Source organism: Symphalangus syndactylus, chromosome 19, assembly GCF_028878055.3.
Source record: "Symphalangus syndactylus isolate Jambi chromosome 19, NHGRI_mSymSyn1-v2.1_pri, whole genome shotgun sequence".
NCBI lineage: Eukaryota > Metazoa > Chordata > Mammalia > Primates > Hylobatidae > Symphalangus > Symphalangus syndactylus.
Genome location: NC_072434.2, coordinates 85,126,380 through 85,145,126, shown reverse-complemented (window position 1 = coordinate 85,145,126; position 18,747 = coordinate 85,126,380). Strand labels below are relative to the sequence as shown.

Sequence of the window (18,747 nt, the reverse complement as noted above, 5' to 3'; positions counted from 1 at the left end):
CTAATGACTCCATTTAATGTGGCCTACACACAACTCACATACAAAGCAAGAGTATTTCCGGAGAAGCACAGAAAAATTTTGGAGTTCCTTGCAGTTCAGTCCAGTAAGCCCTTGGCATCTGCCTCCCACCCCATGCTAAAACCATTTGACGTATAAGGCATAGAATAAAAATCTCTCAAGTTTCTATTTAATAAAATTGTTTTTAAGTTTTTTTTTTTTTTTTAACTTTGAGACCATCAGAAAAGTTATCCTCCAATAAACCAGAGTTTCTACACTCACGTTGCAGAGAGAACTATTTTCATCCTCTAAATTGCACTGGCCCAATTCTCCTCTGGGCGATGTTACAATCATGTGTTCCGTGGATCTGCACAGGATTTTCTGCTTGAATCAAAATAACAGAAATATGGCCAGCAACCTTATCTAAGCTATGTCCGAAAATAAATGAAGGCAAAAACCCTCCCTCTTCGTAATGAGCGCGTGAGACTCGATCTTGCTACTCAGGACTCACAGCTGTGCCCTTGGTTCTCCTGGTTGACTGCTCACTTCTCTTTACATGATGGTTTATGAATAATTCTGGTCTACTGAGAGAGGCAAGTCTTGGCTGCTAGCACGAATTTAGTCTAGCTGCATGCACGGATTGTCTCCACACAAAAGATGCTGTGTCCTTAAATACACATTTGAAAGAGCACGTTGAATATTTAGTTGTCTTACTGTTGTCTGTAACTACCTCTTTGCACATTTTAGTAGCCCTCTAAAACGTCAGCAGGAAACAGCCAAAGCTACCAATCCATTCCCTATGCCATTTTAAGAAATAGTGCATAATAATGAAGAATTTAAAGAGCATATAGAGAGGAACTACATTCATGTATTACACACACACACACACACACACACAAATAGGTATCTTATATACTTTATTGTACAACCATACATTTGTACTTTTTATTGAAACTGTTGTGCTCTAGAGCTCATTTTTTTAAAGACATCAAATTATGTATCAAACATAAGATGCCTCCATTTAAAAATCAGATTAGAAGAAAAACTTGCAGATGCCCTTAGATATTTTGAGGAGTTTTTGGAGCTGAAATGTGTAATGTGTTTGCAACTTCATTTTCAAAAAGGTCATTAGAGGCTGGGTAGACATGAATACTTCTTGATTAAAAAATTGATTAACAGGCATTGCGGAAAGGAGGCGGCAGCGTCCCGGGCGGGTGGGAGATGCACCAGAGGCAGCGGTGGCGGCGGTAAGTCCTCCCGGCCGCTCACAGCGCTGTGGAGCAGCGTCCCCAGCCCGGCCTCGGACCGCGGTGCCCCTCCTCGAGGCTTCTCGTCCGCCCGCCCCTCCCCCGCGCGCCGGCCGGCCTGGCTGCCCTTCCCGGCCCCTACGGAGGGGAGGGCTGGGCCAGCAGGGCTGCGGGGCAGGCTGGTGACGATGCAGAACTTCTGCACTGCCAACTGCACGCGGAAGAGCACGCAGTCCAACCTGACCTTCTTCAGATTGCCGAGGGACCCGGCCAGATGCCAGAAGTGGGTGAATTGTAGGAGAGCAGACTTAGAAGATAAAACACCTGATCAGCTAAATAAACATGATCAATGAGGTGCCAAACATTTTGAGACGTCCAGGGTCTGTAGAACTAGTCCTTATAGGACAGTTCTTTGAGATAATGCAATACCAACAATATTTGCTCTTACCAGTCATTTGAATAACCCACCTAGTAAACCCAGAAAACGAATAAAAGAATTGTTGATGAAACTTCTGAACAGGCACAAAAACGTAAAGAAACCAACAACAGCAATGCTCAGAACCCCAGTAAAGAAGGGGGTGAAGGGCCAGATGAGGACATTTTACCTCTAACCCGTGAAGAGAAGGAAAACAAAGGATACGTAAAATCTGTTTGAAATCTTGATTCTGATGGGAAAGCAAAACATACCTCTGGATGGACAGGAGGCCTGTGAAATCCCAGAAGGTCTCTTTACTCCAGATAATGTTCAAGCAATGCTGGGGTGCTGGATAAATTCTGGTCAAGAGGTCCTGAGAAAGCAGTTTGAGACAACAGCAGTTAACACGTTGTTTTGTTAAAAAACACAGCAGAGGCAGATGCTAGAGATCTGTGAGAGCTGTACTCGGGAAGAAACTCAGGTAAGTGAGAGACTCACACTTCTTTTCCATTATAACTGACAATGTAGTGGACATGGCAAGGGAAGGGCACCTACCTGTGTCCGTGAGATTTGTTAATGAGTCTCGGTGAGGTTTGTTGATGAGTCTCAAAACATAAGGGCAATTTGTAGGCTTCCTGCCTTATGAAGCTGATGCAGAAGTTTTGGCTGTGAAATTTCACACTATGATAGCTGAGAAGTGGGGATTAAATATGGAGTATTGTCATGGCCAAGCTTACGTTGTGTCTACTGGATTTTCTTCCAAAATGAAAGTTGTTGCTTCTAGACTTTTAGAGAAATATTCCCAAGCTATCTACCCACTCTGCTCTTCCTGTGTCTTAAATATGTGGTTGGTAAAATCAGTACCTGTTATGGGAGTATCTGTTGCATTAGGAACAATTGAGGGAGTTTGTTCTTTTTTTCCATCCATCACCACAACTGCTTTTAGAATTTGACAATGTAATTTCTGTTCTTTTCAGAACAGTAAAGAAAGGGGCAAAGAACTGAAGGAACTCTGCCATTCTCAGTGGACAGGCAGGCATGATGCTTTTGAAATTTTAGTGGAACTTCTGCAAGCATTTGTTTTATGTTTAGATGATATAAATAGTGACACAAATATTAGATGGAATAACTGTGTAGCTGGCCGAGCATTTGTACTCTGCAGTGCAGTGACAGATTTTGATTTCATTGTTACTATTGTTGTTCTTAAAAATGTCCTGTCTTTTACAAGAGCCTTTGGGAAAAATCTCCAGGGGCAAACCTTTGATGTCTTCTTTGCAGCTGGTAGCTTGACTGCAGTACTGCATTCACTCAATGAAGTGATGCAGAATATTGAAGTTTATCAGGAATTTTGGTTTGAGGAAGCCACAAATTTGGCAACCAAACTTGATATTCAAATGAAACTCCCTGGGAAATTTTGCAGAGCTTACCAGGGTAACTTGGAATCTCAGCTAACCTCTGAGAGTTACTATAAAGAAATCCTAGGGCCAGGCGCGGTGGCTCACGCTTGTAATCCCGGCACTTTGGGAGGCCGAGGCGAGTGGATCACGAGGTCAGGAGATCGAGACCACGGTGAAACCCCGTCTCTACTAAAAATACAAAAAATTAGCCGGGCGTGGTGGCGGGCGCCTGTAGTCCCAGCTACTCAGAGAGGCTGAGGCAGGAGAATGGCGTGAACCCGGGAGGCGGAGCTTGCAGTGAGCCGAGATCGCGCCACTGCACTCCAGCCTGGGCTACAGAGCAAGACTCCGTCTCAGAAAAAAAAAAAAAAAAAAATCCTAAGTGTCCCAACACTTTAAGTTCCTGAACACATTATTCAGGAACTTAAAGATATAATCTCAGAACAGCACCTCAAAGCTCTTAAATGCTTATCTCTGGTACCCTCAGTCATGGGACAACTCAAACTCAATACGTTGGAGGAACACCATGCTGACATGTATAGAAATGACTTACCCAATCCCGACATGCTCTCAGCCAAGCTTCATTGTTGGAGAATCAAATGGAAACAGGGGGAACGACATGGAGCTTCCGTCCACCATTTATGAAGCCTTCCACCTGCCTGACATCAAGTTTTTTCCTAATGTGTATGCTAAATGACCTATTGCCAAAGGTCCTGTGTATTCCTCCTGTGATGAAGGTTGAGAATGAGCAGTATGAAAATGGACGAAAGCATCTTAAAGCATACTTGAGGAACATTTTGACAGACCAAAGGTCAAGTAACTTGGCTTAGATTAACATAAATTTTGATATAAAACATGACCTGGATTTATGGGTGGACACATATATTAAACTCTATAAAAGTAAGTCAGAGCCTCCCACAGATAATTCAGAAACCATGGAAAATACCTAAGAGACTTTTAAAAATAGTCTTTCTTGTATTTGATATTTGGAAGAAAAGCCATAAGGTGTATCTAGGCCTTAATCACTTAATATCTTTGCCTATAGGCCTCCATTGAATACATTAGCCATTGATAATCTACCTGTTTAAATGGCCCGTTTGAACCCTCATGCTTTGAAGACCTGTCTGTTCTTCCAGAACGGAACATTGAAAGTGCCATCTTTCACTTCCGCATGGTCTCTGCGGGTGGCATTCTGCAATTGTTTAAGTCATTTGAGACATAGCATTTATTATCACTGTGGATCTCTACTCCTTGGGTGTTGAGTTACCGATTCTTTGAAGAAACATATTTTGAAGAGGTGTGAGAGGAAGGAATACATTTTATAAAATGTTACATTGAAGCCCATAATTGACCTTTGACTAACAGGAGTTTTAAGTATGTTAAAAATCTATACTGGACAGTTACAAGAAATTATCAGAGAAAGAGAAGCTTGTGAGCTCGCCAAACAAGGATTTCAGGGTAGATTTTTATCTTTCACAAATGAACTTAAAGGAACAAATGACAGTTAAAGTTTGAATGGAAGAGCCTGCTGTTGTTGCACATCTAGTTGTTGCTGTTTATATTCCTTTGTGGAGCCTACATCTTCCTAAGCTTTTTAGTAAGTATATGTTGAACACTTCTGTTTCATGGTTAAGACAGAATCAGAGGCTATGGATACTGACAACTGATTTATCTTTTTTTTTTTTTCTGTCTTTTTTCATGACTTACCTACTGCCTCATCTTGATTTATAAGCAAAACCCGGAAAAGCTACAAATATAAGTGTTTTGGCTTATCTAGAAAAATATGGAAAATATTGCAGTTATTTTTGGTGAAGAAAATAAACTTTGTATAATGTATTTCAATCGAAATAAAATGAGAATTTTGTTTTAAAAGTTTGATTAATAAATCTTGATATTTTAATCAGATTATAGGACCTTCATCATTTCACATTCGTTGGGAAATAAAGCCGAGCATGTCTGATATCTTTTAAAGGTTAATATCATCTTCCTCCAGTATTGGTTGAAAGGATGAAGATAATGTAAATCATCAGGCGCAGTGCTTGATACATAATGGATAAAGCAATGTTTATCTTACCTGCTTCCTTTCTTTTTCTCCAAAAGGTCATCGTTGCAGAAAGATTAAAGAAATCTCCACATATCCTTCCTACCTGGGGTGGGGTCAAGGATGAAGTTTAGGAGGCCAAAGTTGAGTGGTGAGGATCAGGATCCCAGGGATCACAGGAAACACCTAGAGCACAGTCAGATATGACAGTGGTGGGTTAGAAACCGATCAATTAGAGTCCATAAAGCACCAGGATGAAAAAGGTGACTAAAAGGTGATAATGGGCTAAGTCAAGAACACAGCATCCTTGAACAAGTGGAGTCTGGAAACTCCACTTCTAGAAGACAAAGGCAGAGGTTGTTTTGAAGACATCTACAGCCTCATGCTATGGTGTGAATGTCTGCCTCCTCCAAGACTCATGTTGAAGATGGGGTATTTAAGAGGTGATTGGGTTATAGTTGCTCTTCTGTCTTGAATGGAATAATCCATTCACAGATTAGTAGACTAATGGGTTATCACAGGAGTGGGTCTGTTATAAAAGCCAGTTTGGCATTTTCTTGTCCTCTTGCCATGTGACACCCTGAGCTGCCTTAGGACCCTGCAGAGAGTCCCTACCAGCCAGAAGGCCCCCATCAGATGCAACCCCTCAACCTTGGACTTCCTAACCTCCAAAACTGTAAGAAATAAATGTCTTTTCTTTGTAAATAACCCAGTCTTGTGCATTCAGTTACAGCAACACAAAACAGACTAAGACGTGTAGAATGGAAAATCCTATGGGAACCTAGCCATTATGAGCTGGAGGCAAAGAAGAGAGTAGATGACAGAGAGTGATAATGTAGCAGGGATGAAATCATCCCATCTTTCCCAGTCCAGGGTGTCCAAAGCTATTTTTGTCTGGCTCCAAAAGTATTCTTGTCCTACAAGTATGGGAACTTCTCTCCCCACCCTCTGCACACACACACACACACCAAGTTTCCAGCAGTCTCCTGGACTACACAGGGAAGGGGCACTCATAACCCTCATAGGTGAGGTTGCAATTCACAGGTTGAGGGAGACTGAATTCAGGAAATAGACACTATACTCAGAATTGTTGCCTTCAGGCCACAGAGTTTGAATTGGCTGTGTGGAATGATGTCGCTATGAGGAATGTATTCATATACCTAGTTACCATATCACTCCACACAAACTATATCACTCCACTCCATATAAACTAGGACAGCAGTTCCTCTCCTGGTTTATGTGCCCTGGCACCTTCTGCCCTGCAGACTTATTACAGGACAAAGTTCAGGAGCAACTTGCTATGCTCATTCTCCATCCTATCCCCTGAACTTTTTCCTCCCTTTAACCTTTGCAATCCTCTTCAGTGTTCAGGCACAGGAGCATGTCTTTCTGCTTCTTTTTCATAGTAAACTTTAATAGCCACAGCACAAGATTCACTGGAAAGAATTTCAGCTTCATCTAGGCTGAAGACATTATATAATAATATTTATAAAGGCAGGCCAGGTGTGGTGGCTCACACCTGTAATTCTAACACTTAGGGATGCCAAAGTGGGAAGACCACTTGAACTCAGGAGTTCGAGACCAGCCTGGGCAACATAGTGAGACCTCATCTCTATAAAATAATAATATATATAATTATAAAGGCAGATGAAACATATTCTAAACCCTCCACTCTCTCCAAATGGCAATGATTTCTAAAATTTCAACACTAGCAAACACATAGTTCCTTAGGAAAAGGAGAAAAGTGACTATTTTCTAACAAGAACATAATCAAAGGGGGTATTTGGTAATTGTCAAAGTCTAAAATCACTTCGCCTGGGAGAACAGGGCATGGATCCCAAGCAGAAAGTTCAGGAGCCGGAGCCAGGATCTCTTAGATCTCTTTGAATACAGTCCCAATAAACACTATCTTCCTGGAGCTCAGGGTGGGAAACACAGAACTCCCATAAACAGAGACTAACTGGACAGCCTTGCACCATTCCCAAGGCCACTAAGGAACTACAGTGGCCATGGTTTGCAGTGGCCGTGGTTTCTGCTATGATCCCCTGTACATGAAGGTGAGTGAGGTCATGCCATTAGCAGACACAGGGGAGGAAATAGATCCCTATGCAGGAGCATTGCTGAGCATTGCTGAGCATATGCAAGCTCATTTTCTGAGCAAATGCATCCTGGTGGGGACCTGGGAAATGGGCTGTGGCTTTCCATGAAAGAGAACCACAGGAGGAATGTACAGAATGTGAGCTCACAAAACAAGAATCCTAAGAATGTTTAAGAAGATAAACATTATGAATAACAGCGAATGGAAGAGTTTCCACCAAAGGAAATAGACAAGTCAACTTGAAAAGTATCCCAAGATAAGTATCTTCAAAATTCTTAAAGTGATAAAGAATGGAAATATAAAAGAAGCAGGAAAAATATTTTAAGTTCACACCTACACAGAGTGAAACTTCTGAAATTAGTAGTAGAGAATAGAGAAAAGATCCCAAAAGTTATTAGAGAACACACAAAAAAACATAAATCGGATTGAGATTACATTTACCTTTGGAATGTGGAATATTGGAAGTCAATATATAGTTACTCTGATTTTAGAATTTTATATCCAGCTGAAGAATCATCCAAGTGTCAGGGCCGATTCCTGACAACTTCATACAGGCCATATTTTAAACAGAGTTTCATTGACAGAACAACTTAGAATGGACTCTATGAAGAGAAAAAAAAGAAGTCTAAAGAATGAATTAATATGTGGTAGCCGGGCATGGTTGCTCACACCTGTAATCCCAGCACCTTGGGAGGCAGCAGCAGGCGGATCTCTTTAAGACCAGCCTGGCCAACATGATGAAACCCCATCTCTACCAAAAATACAAAAATTAGCCAGGCATGGTGGTGCGCACCTCTAGTCTCAACCACTGGGATGGCTGAGGTGGGAGAATCACCGGAGCCCGTGAGGTGAATGCTGCAGTGAGCTGAGATCACGCCACTGCACTCCAGCCTGGGCGACAGAGCGAGACCCTGTGTCAAAATAAATAAAGAGTGTGTGTGTGTGTGTGTGTAAAGAATTAATGGTAAGCAAAGAAATTAGTAAACAAATATTAGTGAATCTAAATGTGTATCATTATTAAAAATTATTACAAAATTTAGTATCATTAGTTATGAGCTGGGAAATAAACTTGGAAGTTAGAAGGTAAGATGAGAGTGAAAAGAAAAAAAGTATTTCAACTATTTTGTCATATTTGTGAGGAAGATTGAGGTACAGAATAGCTTTATGTTTAGGAAAAAACACGTCTTAAATTTTCATTAACTCTATAATTATAGAACACAGAATATAAATATAGAAATGGAAAATATAACTTTTTTTTTTGAGACAGAGTCTCCTGTCTCCCAGGCTGGAGGGCAGTGGCATTGCCTCATTGCAATCTCTTCCTCCTGGGTTCAAGTGATTCTCATGCCTCAGCCTAAAGGGGTAGCTGGGATTACAGGTGTTCGCCACTATGCTCAGCTAATTCTTATATTTTTAGTAGAGACAGTGTTTCACTACATTGGCCAGGCTGATCTCAAACTCCTGACCTCAGGTGATCTGCCTGCCTCGGCCTCCCAAAGTGCTGAGATTACACACCTGAGCCACCACACCAGGCCAGAAAATATAACCTTTTAAACAAATAGAGGGAAATGAAACAAAGAAAACTTCACCTACACAACTGGATATAAGAAGAGAAACAAAGATAATATTAAATTGCAAACACAAAATAATATAAAAGAAATAAATTCAAGTACATTTGCAGTTGTAGTACAGGTAATGGTTTTAAACTGCCTCTTAAAAAATTCTCAGAGTAAGGATATATCTAGATATATTATGTAAGAGACACTTAAAACAATACTACCCCAAAAATTGGAACATAAAGAATTTGGAAAAAGGGATATAAGGCAAATACCAAAATAAATTTATATATCTCTCCAAAAAACAACTTAATATGAAAAGAATTGGAAGCTGCGAAGATGGCGGAGTAAGGCATGCTGCTGTAAACTGTCCTCTGGGCCGGGGGCGGGCAGCCCCCGGGAGGCCCAGTGCATCTGTTGGACCGTGAGGGGAGAAGAAAAAAGGGATTGGCCAGAGGAAAGGAACTAACCGAACATTCTTCCTCCCTACCTTACAGAGGGGAGTGGTCGTCTACACTGAAGCCAGGTGTCATGCGCGTCCGTGTGAAGAGCGCACCAAACAGCTTTGTGCTCCTTATCACAAGAAGAACATTTTCCTTGACCTTTAAGTGCCTTTATATTCAACTCAAAATCAAAATTCTGAACTCAGGACTTGGCAATTGTCTCTATGTTGTCTCCTAGAGTGGGTAGTCCTGCTTCTTTTATCCAGTTACTTTCCCTGTTCTTGAAATGTGGCTATCACTTCTCTACATATTACCTCCGTGATTTGGAATGGAAAAGGCCACTTTTCTTTTTGTTCTGCCTCTCAAATTCAACACAGAGGAGCTCCTAGGATTCCAGTTAACCTGCCAACATCTCCAGGAAGAAAGAAGCAACTCGCATGGGTCTTCTGCTGTTTGCTTAATTATAAAGACATCATTTTGCAAGCTGAAGGCTGAGTTTCATTTGAAACAGGTGCTTAAGTGGCGGTATTTGTGAATACTTTTCATTCCAAGCAAGAAGACTAAAGTAGTAGCAAGTATGGATGACTTCAGAGTTTAAAAAAAAGTCTTCCAGTTTCAGCCACTACCGTGATAAGCACAGCTGAGACTGCAGCAGTAAATTCCAAATATGTATTTCTAATTTGACGTGAAAGATACTAAAAATTTATATTTGTATATTTAAATCCTGGCTCATCCTGTTGTGTCCGGAATTGGTGAGTTCTTGTTCTCACCGACTTCAAGAATGAAGCCGCGGACCCTCGCGGTGAGTGTTACAGCTCTTAAGGTGGCACGTCTGGAGTTTGTTCCTTCTGATGTTCGGATGTGTTCGGAGTTTCTTCCTGCTGGTGGGTTCGTGGTCTCGCTGGCTCAGGAGTGAAGCTGCAGACCTTCGCGGTGAGTGTTACAGCTCTTAAGGAGGCGCCTCTGGAGTTGTTCGTTCCTCCTGGTGGGCTCGTGGTCTCGCTGGCTTCGGGAGTAAAGCTGCAGACCTTCGCGGTGAGTGTTACAGCTCATAAAAGCAGTGTGGACCCAAAGAGTGAGCAGTAGCAAGATTTATTGCAAAGGGCGAAAGAACAAGACTCCCACAGGGTGGAAGGGGACCTGAGCGGGTTGCCCCTGCTGGCTTGGGCAGCCTGCTTTTATTCTCTTATCTGGCCCCACCCACATCCTGCTGATTGGTAGGGCCTGGTGGTCTGTTTTGACAGGGTGCTGACTGGTGCGTTTACAATCCCTGAGCTAGACACAAAGGTTCTCCACCTCCCCACCAGAGTAGCTAGATACAGAGTGTTGATTGGTGCATTCACAAACCCTGAGCTAGACACAGGGTGCTGATTGGTGTGTTTATAAACCTTGAGCTAGATACAGAGTGCCGATTGGTGTAATTACAATCCCTGAGCTAGACATAAATGTTCTCCAAGGCCCCGCCAGAGCAGCTAGATACAGAGTGTCGATTGGTGCATTCACAGACCCTGAGCTAGACACAGGGTGCTGATTGGTGTATTTACAATCCCTGAGCTAGACATAAAGGTTCTCCACATCTCCACCAGACTCAGGAGCCCAGCTGGCTTCACCCAGTGGATCCCGCACCGGGGCTGCAGGTGGAGCTGCCTGCCAGTCCCGTGCCGTGCGCTCGCACTCCTCAGCCCTTGGGTGGTCGATGGGACTGGGCGCCATGGAGCAGGGGGCGGTGCTCGTTGGGGAGGCTCCGGCCGCACAGGAGCCCACGGAGGGGGTGGGAGGCTCAGGCATGGCGGGCTGCAGGTCCCGAGCCCTGCCCCGTGGGAAGGCAGCTAAGGCCCAGCGACAAATCCAGCCCAGTGCCAGTGGACTGGCACTGCTGGGGGACCCAGTACACCCTCCGCAGCCGCTGGCCCGGGTGCTAAGCCCCTCATTGCCTGGGGCCGGCAGGGCCGGCTGGCTGCTGTGAGTGCGGGGCCCACCAAGCCCATACCCACCCGGAACTCCAGCTGGCCCGCAAGCGCCAGGCAAAGCCCTGGTTCCCACTCGCGCCTCTCCCTCCACACCTCCCTGCAAGCTGAGAGAGCCGGCTCCGGCCTTGGCCAGCCCAGAAAGGGGCTCCCACGGTGCAGTGGTGGGCTGAAGGGCTCCTCAAGTGCCGCCAAAGTGGGAGCCCAGGCAGAGGAGGCGCCGAGAGCAAGTGAGGGCTGTGAGGACTGCCAGCATGCTGTCACCTCTCACTGTGACGTAGATTTACTGAATAAGAACAAAGGCCAAATTTTAAACAAAAACCTAGGCTGGGTGTGGTGGCTCACGCCTATAATCCCAACACTTTGGGAGGCCGAGGCAGGTGAATCTCCTGAGGTTGGGAGTTTGAGACCAGCCTGACCAACATGGAGAAATCCCATCTCTACTAAAAATAGAAAATTAGCTGGGGGTGGTGGTGCATGCCTGTAATCTCAGCTACCCGAGAGGCTGAGGCAGGAGAATCGCTTGAACCCGGGAGGTGGAGGTTGCAGTGAACCCAGATTGCACCACTGCACTCCAGCTTGGGTGACAGAGTGAGACTCTGTCTCAGAAAAATAAAAAAAAACTTTGGACATAGAGAAGTCGGGGGCAGAAAGGGGAGGATGAGAGAATTTTCCATATAACTCCTTTTCGTTAAGAAAAAGAAGCAAAAATGCCTCATGCAGTGCCATCTGACCTTATGGTGTTTCACATTATATAGTTTTATGTATATATATTTTATATATATATATATATATATATATATTTTGTAAACGCATAAGATTAACTCTTCCTGCAACCCAAGGTGGATACTTGGATGTTTGATTTTTATTATTTTATTTTATTTATTTATGTTTTGAGGAAGAGTCTTGCTCTATTGCCCAGGCTGGAGTGACTGACGTGATCTCTGCTCACTGCAGTCTCTCCCACCTGGGTTCAAGCGATTCTCTCCTGCCTCAGCCTCCCAAGTAGCTGGGATTACAGGCACGCACCACCATGCCCAGCCTGATTTGTTACTCTAGATATTAGGTATAATGTTAGGCTGAAAAGACTGGGACACAGGTACTTTCCCCAGTTGGGACTGAACTTTCTCATCAGAGAATGGGCCTCAGAAGCAATGTTCCCAAACTTGTGGTTGGGTCATCGTGGAAAAGAAACCTCAAACAAGACAAATAATTACAATAAGAAATGGATTTTCTTTTTTCCCACAACAGTTATACGTTATAAAGAACAGACTGTCGTAGAAAACTGTCCTTGCTTCCAAATCAGCAGAGGACCATTGTATGTATTGTCAGGTCTTTACGTAAGAGTGAAACCTTTATTTATGCTTCTTTGGGAGTAGAGAATAAATTTGAAAATTAATTAGATGAAATTAAGAACAGAGAGTATTGGAATATCTCTGTGTTTTCTGGAATGTTTACTCAGGTCCATGAATGCTCTGATGCTGGGAACTTAGGGAAGATTCACCAAAATTTGAGAGTGATCAAAATGGCCCAAAATGGGAAACGTTGAGCGCTCTTACTATTAGTGAGATTGGTCAATCAACCCATTTGAAATGAGTAAAAAATACTTTCAGTAAAATAATTACAAATTATATATAAAATATTTCTTTTTTTGAGGGCAACTACTGAGTGAGTGATAAAAGCGTAATAGAAATCACTTTGGTTAAAAGTAACTCAAATTTTTCTCTTAAGTAATCTACCTACTTCCTGATGTTTTTCTTTAATATTTTGGAATTGTTCAAGACAGAATGGAGTCTACATATACGGGTTCCACTAGTATGTTGAAAATGTCATATCATGGAGAATTTGTACCTTCCAGGTGTCTGTTAACCCAACTTCTCTGTGTACTTCTGGCATCTTTTTTGGAAGGATCATTTGGCAGGGGGTAGAGTACTGTACTTTTGGCACCATCGAAACCGGCTCTGGCCCACTTGTTTGAATAGCTCTCAGACTCAGCATCTCTATATGCTTTATATTTTTTTTTCATTCCACAGTTGAGAGAACCAGTGTTTAATGCTCTTGAAATTGTTTCCATATCTTCCACGGTTCAGACCAGATGCCTTTAACAAAATGGATATATTCCAGCTGTAGTTGTCCAGTGTTTACTTAATACATCTACATTTTTTTCTTGTCTATTTTAGCCCCCTTGATAGGAAAAGCTATAATTTTAGGCAGGACTATACGTCGATTTGTAGCCATGCTTCCTTTCTTTCCCTTGCTCATCCATGTTAGCTGGCTGTTTTTCTTTTGAAAAGTTAAACAAAAACAGGATATGTGCAATAGAAATATATATATATGTATATTTTGATACTTGTGGACAAATGTTACAAGTTGTTTAAGAACAACAAAATCAGCAATGTCTTCCATTTTGAGATGTGTATAGTTTTGTAAGCATTAGTGCTTGGTAGCATATTGTGGTGCCATGTTAGGGGTTAGTGCATGAGCCTAGTGATTTTAAACCTCAGGATGAATTATTGATAATAACAAATAGCGTAAAAGGAGTAGAAAATCTAAATCTTTTCTTTTTCCATAATGTCTAAATATGTTATATTCTCCCTGGGGAAAAGAGGTTAAGGCCCAAAAGACTCATTTATGAATAGAAATGTGGGGTCAAAATCTGAGATACTATGCTTGAGGACATTTCAGCTTTCCATAAGGTATCTGGAAACCAGCTGTCTTTGTGTCTTAGGAAACCTCAAGTCAGGATGAGGCCTCATTTAATTATTCTGCTCTGCTCTTTTTTTTTGGGGGGGAGAAGGGAGATGGAGTCTCATTCTGTCACCCAGACTGGAGTGCAGTGGCACAGTCTTGGCTCACTGCAACCTCTGCCTCTTGAGTTCGGGCGATTCTCATGCCTTGGCCTCCTGAGTGGCTGGGACTGCAGGCATGCGCCACCACGCCCAGCCAATTTTTGTATTTTTATTGGAGACGGGGTTTTGCCGTGTTGGCCAGGCTGGTCTCAAACTCCTGACCTCAAGTAATCCACCCGGCCTGCTCTTTTCATGTCTTAACATGGCACGTCTTCTAGGTTCATTATTTTCCTACTCCTTGTATGTCAAGAAATTACCTTTTTCGTGTCTTATGGAGATGCTAATTGCTTCAGTGAGTGCTTTTCTAATCTGCAAACCATTTACATTTCGTGTTTGCAGCATGCTGTGTGCAAACACTCAGGAATTTGGAGTATTCAATTATTTGTTAGGGCTCTTCCTATTTCCAAATGCGCTGAATTGTCTATTGATGGGATTTTCAGACCTTTTCATGAGAACTGGAAATGTAGCTGGATGGCACCTACCTAGGTTGCTACGTAATAAGTAGACTCTTTCTCTTGGGTATATAGTAAACCCCTGACAGCTTTCACTTTTATCTACTTCACTTGTGGAAATAAAACAGTTGTTTTGTTCTGAAAGAATACGATAGCTTTCTGTAGAGAAGGAATTCCTACCTCTAAAAGCTGCCTTGAGAACTCAGAAGTGGCAGTTTTCTGATGTGATTTTTAAATTCCAGTATTAGGGAGAGTCCAGCATTTGCTGACACAGATTCTACATAACTAATGTATGATAGCACATGCAAACTATTATAATGTGGTGTATCTTGTGCATACACAGGTTAGAACAAGTAGACTCTGGCAGTAGATCTCCAGAGACCCAAGTTTAGATTCTCGTAGTGTATTTGATGTAGTTATACTCTTGGCTTACTTAGTTTAGTGCCTGGGAGAATCCATTACTGAAAAGCATTTAAAAAAAATTTTTTTTTAAACTGGAAAGGTAATGAATACAGAATAGCACAGTATATAGGAAAGGATATTTCCTGTTGCAAAAAAAAAAAAGCCATAAAATAAATAGTAATTTTCAAGAGGTAGAATTTTAGTAGCAATAAGTTTGTGCATGTATAGTAATTTGCATTAGCAAGATTGTACAATAGAGTAAGTGATACTACTTGAGTTTGTGGGGCTCTGCAATCAAGACTTGCACAAAGGCTAGGTGTGATGGCTCATGCCTGTAATCCCAGCACTTTGGGAGGCCGAGGCGGGCGGATCACAAGGTCAAGAGATCGAGACCATTCTGGCCGGCATGGTGAAGCGCCGTCTCTACTAAAGGTACAAGGGTTGGCTGGACTTGGTGGAGCACGCCTGTAGTCCTAGCTACTCGGGAGGCTGAGGCAGGAGAATCGCTTGGACCTGGGAGGCGGAGTTGCAGTGAGCTGGATCACACCACGATCACACCACTGTACTCCAGCCTGGTGACAGTGAGACTCCACCTCAAAAAAAAAAAAAAAAAAAAAAAGGCTGCACAAAAGGAAAAAATGTTCTGGATAAAGAGCATATGAAAGGTACTTTCTTTAGAACAGTATGAATGTGTATGGATTTATCTTTGTGTGAGAAGTAATCAGCTTTTGTGTAAGTTAAAGGTTAAAGATCCTGTTTGTTTCCTAAATCAGAGGGTTAGAGCTGTTGAAATTAAACCTTTATAGTGCCTAACCTGGAAACAAATGTACTACAGCCCCACTGAAGCCGCTCTGTGGGTTTTTTGCTTATGACCTTTCAGCCACAGGCATTTATTTTGTAGAATGCTATACTTCCTGCTTTGTCTCCTCATCTTTCTCTGTTGGTTTCCTGGGTACATTTTTTTTAAAGGGAGAGAAGTTTGTGAGTTTAATGTTTTAAAAAAACTCCCAAGAACATGGATAAGCCGGATTTCTCTCATGCTTATGATTAGGGAGTTAGGATTTAAAGATGCAAAGCGGAAGGATTGAAAGGAATAGCCAGTGAATATGTTTGGGTGGGCGGGGTGTGAAACCTTGTCTAATATAGATGTGTCCTATGGCCTGTGACTGCTTATTCTTTATCAAGGAGAACCCAGCAAATTAGTTTCTTTCTTGGTCTGAGGAACCACACAGCTCACATCAGAATATAATAGTGGAACTAGGGTGACTTCACTCCCTTTCACCTGATGTCTGTCTTGGTCTTTTAGCACCTTGACTATCCCTGAAAAGACTGGGTCTACATTTCATTGTTTTCCCAGGGAAAAAACAAAAAGATAAGTGATGTAGATCTAAGAAATAGTGCCTCTTGAATATTTAATTCTTACATGACAACTGACACACAGGGAAAAGGTTATGTTGGGTTGATTATAGCTCCTCTTGAAATGTCCTATGCTGTCAGTTGGTCTTAGAGACATTGGAATAACCAAGCAATATTCAGACATCTGCACAATCTGGGGACAGCGCTACATGTTACAATGATGTCAGCAGTTCAGTTACTTGGAACAATTAAAGATTACCCTTAACAGCCGTGTTAATACATCTAAATGCTAAAATATACTATGAGTTTTTCATAGTCTTGAAAGTATACAGTTAATTACTTTTCAAAGTTACTGTGGTCTGATGTTTACTCTTCATGTATCTGTGATATGCAAAAATATGAAGAGATTCTTGGCCTCCAGGAGCTTACATTCTCATGGTGCTGTTGGTTCAAGCAGATTGCTTCTAGTTTCTAGTTTATTAATGAACATTGCTTGGCTATTAATTATATCCTATTTGGAAGGATCCCTTGGTGAACAGTTTTGAAAAGCAGAGGGCTGTGCTAAATTTCAGGCTATTGATAGCTTGAGTTTACATTGTATTAGCCGTGCTCTTTATCATTTTTTCCCCAGGGAGCTATGCAAGTAATGCTCATTAGCATGAATCAGAAAAGAAACCATTCTGCCTAAGAGCATCTTAACCATCCCCCAAACCACCTGCGCTCTCCTGTTACAGTTGTCAATAAATCGCCAAGAAAATTAATAGCTCCTTAAGACAGTGCATCCCTCAATTCTCTTTGTTTTCCCAGAGTTTGTACATCGTTCTCTACTCAGATGGACCAGGATTTGCATATAAGTCTTTTAAAACTGATTAGTGGTTCTAATTTTAACATTCTTGTGTATGACTCTTATTCCTGTGCTGAAGCAGCATTGTGATAGATGTGGAGCTTCTACCTGCATTTCTAAGCAATTATTAACCCAACTTTTGAGTTGAAACTTGCATGGATCCTTGTTATTTCCCATAATTCCTCTGAATCAAGGAGTTTATTCTGCATGCTTATTAAGCTCAAACTGGGTCTGATTGAAAGTGCAAGCAATAGTGGCAGGCCCTTAACTCTGATTTTAGAGTACGAACATTCTAATGCATGACTCAAAATGTCCAGTGTTGTGGTTACTAGTTACTTTATATATGCATTTGTTAATAATGAAGCAATAGAGACTAAAACCAATAGCTTGAATTTATTCAGATTATTTTCATGTTTTAATAAAGGACTTTTGTAAAAAAAGACAAGAATTAATTGAACTCAAATGGGTCATCCATATGGATAAAATGACAAAAAAAAAGGCCATGAAGAATCTAAAACAATCATAAATCTATATTCACCTAGTAATATAGCCTCAAAATATAAAGTTGTCAAATTTGACATGATTACAGTGGGAAACTAATATATTAATACAAAACTTGTATTAACTAAAACTTTCCAAAACGAATACAAAACTTATTAAAGTTCATCATGTTATTCACACGTTTATGTTACACACACGTTTGTGACCACATAGACAAATATACCCAATAGAGAGAGAATAAACTTTGTTTTCAAACACTTGCAACATATGGGGGGTTTTCTTGTTTGTTTTTTGAGACGGAATCTTACTCTGTTGCCCAGGCTGGAGTGCAATGACACAATCTCGGCTCACTGCAACCTCTGTCTCTCAGGTTCAAGTGATTCTTCTGCCTCAGCCTCTTGAGTAGCTGGGATTACATGTGCATGCCACCATGCCAGGCTATTTTTGTATTTTTAGTAGAGATGGGGTTTCACCATGTTGGCCAGGCTGGTCTTGAACTCCTGACCTCAAGTGATCTGCCTGCCTCGGCCTCACAAAGTGCTAGGATTACAGGCGTGAGCCACCATGCCCAGTTAAAATATGTTTTAAAATACTGGTCAAATACTATATGCAATCTAGGCTTAATAAATTATGAAAACTAGTATCCTGTGGATTATACTGTTTGCCAAAATACAATAAAAGTAGAAATCAACAATAAAATGACATATAAGTAACCTTTCTCCATTATAAAAGGAATGTCAAAAGCAAACTGTTATACTACTTATGGGCTAAAAAGGAAATCAAAATGATAATATTTGATACCAAATGTCAACAAAAGTCCTATCCATTAAACTTATGGAATTACGCAAAAGTGGTACATAAAGGAAATTTTATAACCTTAAATTCATTCATTGCAAACAAAAAAGATGAAAATAAAAGTGTTCGATTGAAATCTAGAGAGAGGATAACAAAGTAAACTCAAAGAATGCAAGAACAAGGGAAAATAAAGATCAAAGAAGAAATGAATTAATTTGCGGGGAAAACAGATCCGATCAACAAACCAAATCTATTGCTCTTACAAAGGCCAAATAAAATAGAAATCTTGACATAAGCCATAAAAAGGAAAAATGTAGAAAAGAATTAAAATTAAAGAACAGCTCTTTCTTTTCTATGTTATTTTCTTCTTCCTTTTCCTTTTTTCTT

At 41.4% G+C, this 18,747-nt stretch overlaps 2 pseudogenes; both read left to right on the top strand.

The window, feature by feature from the left end:
* The first annotated feature begins 1,432 nt into the window (after positions 1-1,432).
* On the top strand, positions 1,433-3,484 carry LOC134731945 (52 kDa repressor of the inhibitor of the protein kinase-like; annotated as a pseudogene).
* LOC129458335 (52 kDa repressor of the inhibitor of the protein kinase-like) lies at positions 3,009-5,805 on the top strand (annotated as a pseudogene).
* Positions 5,806-18,747: the final 12,942 nt, after the last annotated feature.